The sequence below is a fragment of the Triticum aestivum genome, chromosome 4D, assembly GCF_018294505.1.
Source record: "Triticum aestivum cultivar Chinese Spring chromosome 4D, IWGSC CS RefSeq v2.1, whole genome shotgun sequence".
NCBI lineage: Eukaryota > Viridiplantae > Streptophyta > Magnoliopsida > Poales > Poaceae > Triticum > Triticum aestivum.
Window position 1 is genome coordinate 379,635,764 of NC_057805.1, and position 5,285 is coordinate 379,641,048.

General features: G+C 42.9%; 1 long non-coding RNA gene across 2 annotated transcripts; it reads left to right on the forward strand.

Annotated features, from left to right (window-relative positions):
- Positions 1-6: 6 nt before the first annotated feature.
- Positions 7-3,569, forward strand: LOC123098043 (uncharacterized). 2 transcript variants are annotated; one of them, XR_006447625.1, is made up of 4 exons: positions 7-391; positions 834-1,224; positions 1,389-1,459; positions 1,631-3,569. It is a non-coding gene; the product is annotated as an uncharacterized lncRNA (long non-coding RNA). The 2 variants fall into 2 exon arrangements; XR_006447624.1 differs by having other exon boundaries at positions 7-1,224.
- Positions 3,570-5,285: the final 1,716 nt, after the last annotated feature.

The following is a 5,285-nucleotide window of genomic DNA, read 5'->3' on the forward strand; positions in this document are numbered from 1 at the left end:
CTGCTGCTGCGCTTCCTTCTCAGATTTTTCTGCTGCATGTTGCAGGTGTTTGAGGCATCGACAAGCGACGACAGGGTTCGACATTGGTTGAGCTAGCTACTGGGGACGCCTCTTTCTCAATTATCTCTATCTCCGTCTCTATCATGATATTTAGAAGCCATCTATTAATGTCGTCGATGCCTAATTCCAAAATCCCGTCTCGCTCGCTCTCGATACCCCGTCCCTCTCTAGAGTTACGGGATGCGCCGCCGCCACCAGCATGGTCCCAACGGCCACCGTGAGTCTCCCCGGTCGACGTCCCCATCCGTCTATGCTCCGAGCTCGACGGTTCCAGTAAGACAATAGACAATGGTGACAGTGAGGTGACATTTCGTAGTGCTGTCGATGTCAAGTATGTCGAAAATTGTTGTCTTTTTATTTCTCATTTACTTATTTATTTCACATTTACTTAGCCAACTTATTTTACTACCTGGGGTGTTCTGTAGTTTTGTTTCTAAAACAGATTGCGTTTTGTTTTGTTCTGGAGTGTTGGTACTGATGCATAAAACTACTGCATCTAAAATGGCATGGTATTAGTATTTTTAGTTTTAAAAGAATGCCACTTGCCTTAAGCTCTCAGTAAATCAAAATATGTACTGACGTTATCTACACTTGAATATTGTATTTTATCAACACTTGAATATGCATTATGATTTAGTGCACATTCAACAAATAGTCAATGGATCAGTATTTTCCGGAAACTTTCTATTCCATATGAAGTTATGTTTTCAGCTTGATATATTAATAATATTTTTACCATGTTTCTTGTAAATGTCTATTTGAGAACTTTGCAGCTAAATTGGTGCCTGTATATTATAGAAGACACTTGAAAATGGATTCAGCATGGTTCCTGCAGTCCCAACTTTTCATTGTTGACTTCACGTCAAAAAACAATTATTCATCATGGGCAGAGTCATGGTTGTTCGTGACTATGCAAGAAGATGATCGAGGGTCGGCGGCGTCGCTGCTTCGTCGTCATCTTTGACGAGCACCGTCCAACACAATTTTCCGCTGGCATGTTCCATGGAATGTCACTCTTTCATCATGGCATCCAACACTTGCAGATGTGACTTAAAAGGGGGTTCTGAAGCTGATGAACTTGGATGGCCTGACAGTCTAACATACCAACAACCATCTCCAAATACACGAACTTGAAGAATTTCTTAGTTTCATACACACCTTCAGGTATAGATACTTGCTTTGTTCTCTAGAATTCCTATACATTTTAAGCGGATGAGCTGCCCATATATCCGTTAGGAAATGATGGAGGTGGCCCTATTAAAATGTTGTTTCAGAATTTTTTTTCCAGTAAAGATCAGGGTGCCAGCAGTGTTTCCATTATGTTTCAGGAGAAATTTGGATCTTTTTGGACAGTTATTCCAGCCAACTTTCTGAATGAGTATAAAAACAACACTATGAGGTAATGCAAGCATGAGGGTGCCTCTTTCCATAATATTCGAACATATGGGCTACTCAAGGCTTTATGTTGTTTTTCAATCTAAGGCACATAAACTGTCATTATTTTACATACCAATATCATTGCTTCCTCCAATTTCAATTGATTTTGATTTCTTGATTCATGTGTGTGTAGTACAAAGAGGAGATAAAAGGAGTATTGGAAAGCTTAAAACCAGCCCCCCGAAACCACTCTGGCTCGAGAAAGAAGAAAATATTTCACATGATCTGTCCGATCTACTACAGGTAATTTGGTCTTCTCTTGTGCACAACCATCACAACCAAGCCGGGGAGTGCCAGAGGTCACAACTTGAAATTTTTAACTGCAATATTTGTTGGTCAGTGTCCTCCTCTAAAATTGTTCGTAAGGTAATGCTTTATTCTGTATAGCATCCTTGGAAGATTGTGTGGTGTGATGCTTTATTTATAAAGCGGGGCGTAGAGCCCTTTTCGTTATTCTGTAGAGCAAAGAGAAAGAGCCTCAGTTTGGTATAGCAATGGAGTGATCCTTCGTTGGAAGAAACATTGGTGTGAAACAGATAGACTTACTGTTTTTTTATACTAGCATAGTGTTGGTTGTTAATTTTAAGTGTACCATCAGTTTTTTCAACCAATGAAGTTATGCTCACGACATGGAGAACTTCAAGGACAACCTGCCTGAACAGTTTCTACCTGATTAGTGAACTAGGCCATTTACTATACAGATAGTTATTTTTGTTGCAAGTTACGCCCGTTGCTTCTAAATACTGCACTTTTGGTTGCATTTTGCAACTAAGAATAATAAGCAGACGCTAAAACATTCGAGCAATGCCCAAGGTTAGTACAGGAAGCATAGTAGTTTGCTTTCGTAGAAATTATATTCCTTTTTTCCACTACTGTGAACATGGACGTGAGTAGGTAATTGCTCCTAAAAGAAACCTAATTAATGTATTGTTGAACCTAATTTTGAGATGATTTTTATTCTACCATTATACAGTGCACATCAGCATCGTCTAAATACATATGCCTCTGGGGTTTTCTTTTTGGTGGCAAATTGATTCTTGCAATCATAGCGGAAAGGTCAGCAGTGAGGCACTTTACACTGATGAAATTTGCATAAGTATTCCTCTTTGTGATAAGATTTCACCAAAAGTTTCAACATTAAGATGTTTACTTAGTTAAATCCTGAACTAAGGCACCCACCCATACATGTATAAGCGCCAGAAAATAAAACAATATGCAAAGAATTTTTCAGCTTTCGGGCTATAAGTGTTAGACATTTTCATAAGAAATGCTGAATGTTAGTATCAATTGAATCAATTTGACCTACACGCAGCGCAGGTACTGTTAAATCTGTAGTTGTAATTTATTCACCTGTAACTTGATTTTCTTTTCACTTCTCTTTTTATAAAGTCATGTAGTCGGCTATAATAATCATATTTTTTTTCTTTTTAGAGAGAAATTGTGTGTCTGCTCTGGTTTCAGTTTTAACGTCAGCTCGTTACAATCCGTAACTACTTATAGACTACTTCATCCGGATGGGTTTGCAACTTTGTGTACAGTCTGCTTCAACACTTCTATTTTCTATATGACTTGGATTAATAATCTCCAACAGTATGGTCATGCTTTTTATATTTACTTTCAGTTCTAAATACATTTGTGCTTTTCTCTTTGTTGTACTACTAAACTATGTGTGCTAAACTAAACATAAAAATATGATGGGGTGGTGGTTTCAGCCACAGAAAGAATTGTTTTGGAGAACAAAGGGAATTTTCGGCGGACGAAGAACTCGCTCCAGATGCTCCAGTGATGATTTTATATAGCGTTTTATCTAAACCTGGGTTCCTTCTTTTAGACTGGGCGGTGCCATATGATGTGAAGCCGGTATAATAACTTTTTCATTTGGCATCGGTTGTGAGGTGGCAACCTTTTAGACAATTTGACACCTGTAACACAGTGGAAGACCTCATACGAGATGGTTGCCTTCTTGATAGTTGTTGCGGCTTCTGAATTAAGTGTACCACTATGTTTAAAACACCATGATCAGAAGCTTTGGTGGGTGTACCGATTGACTCTTATTACATGACTATTTCTAAGATTGATTCTTATTGGGTTAGGGGCATGTGATTTCGTTCACCCGGTGCAACACACGGGCCCTTTTGCTAGTAATAATAATTCAGAGAGGTTCGTAGGGACGATGGCTTGGGCACGGCGCGGGGTCATGCACATAATTCAGTGCTCACGTGTTCTTTGTCTAGCCTGTACTGCTGCGTAGGAAATTGCTGGGAGTGGGCGCTCCTAACAGTGTGCTGGTCAGTGGTCACGGCGAGCAAAGGCTCTGTTGCGTTACATGCGCGGTGTCAATCGTATAGGACGCGCTGTAACTTGGTTTCTCGAGGCCCTGATCACGCACGTTCTCTGATCGCCTCAGCGAGTCTCCACTCCCATCGTTGCTTTCTTCGGCGAATTTGACAGAATCTTCGGCGGACAGCGGATCACACCCAACACCGGTCACCGAGGTTCTTTGAAGGCTCGACGTAGTTGCCTAAGGCCATCTCCGATGAGACCCTCAAAACTCCGGCATATATTCCGATTGTGGTGCACATACAATTTTTGTTATTTTTTCAATGCAGTACAGACGCAAGCACTTATATATACGCGCATACACTCACTCTTATGAACGCGCACACACACACCACCTTTATAAGCACCTCCGAGAGACTGAGTCGACATATCATCTTGAGATTTTACGAAATCACTGTAGGCGTCTCGTAGTCAACGGGAACATCTCCTCCCACTAAACGCGTATCGTCGGAATTCCTGAAATAAATCCAGGATAAATGCGAGCACCGGAATTTGAACCCTGGTGGACTGCGGATACCACAATCCATCTAACCATTCAACCACATGTTGGTTCGCAATTTTTGTTAACATTTATAACGTGACCGCCCAAATATCTTTTTTCCGTAAATCAAAACCTATTTGAGGGAGAGAGATTATAAGTGTCCAGACATCCACTTGACAAAGGAAAAAAACTCACGTACTCCTCCTATATTTTCTCTCTCTCCTTCCAACCCCACATCACATACACATCCACCGCATGCATGATCCCCTGTCCCCTTACTCTTCTCCCAACGGACAAATAGAGATTTTTATGTGATTAAGAATTGGATGGCTCCCTCCCGCCTCATGTTCGGACGGAAAAAAATGACATTTGCAGTGTCTGTTTAGGGACTAGCATTGGAGATGCCCCAACAGTGAAAATCGAGTTGAGGTTAGTGGAGAAGAGGACACCTTAGGGCAACTCAAGGGGCCGATGCATTTAGTCCGTCCACGTCCGTTTGGATACGTGCGAACAAAAAACACGTCCCAATGCGTCGATGCAAATAGATGGATGTCTGTTTTTGTTGTTCGCCTGGACCCATTTTCAGCCCAAATTTGGGTTGGATTTGCGTCCGTGGGGACACGGCGTCGGGACGTCCTCCCCTGGCTTGTCGGTCGGTGGCACACAGATCATTCCCACCCAACTGTGTTCGCCCTCCCCGGCCTTCTCATCCTCGCCGCCGCCGCCCGGCTTCCGGCCACTTCGCCACCTGCCCTAGCTGCCGCGGCAGCATCCATCGACGCCCCCACCCCGCCTCATCCATCGACTCCCCCACCGCCATTGTTGTGGCCGCTTCTTGCCGCCAATGGCGTAGCTTGCTGCCCAGGGTCGTCGACGTCCTCGGCTCACCACCGCCACCTCCACAGTCACCACCAAAGGACGCGGCGTTCGACGACCCTGATACCTAAACGGGCCAAGGACGGGCCCC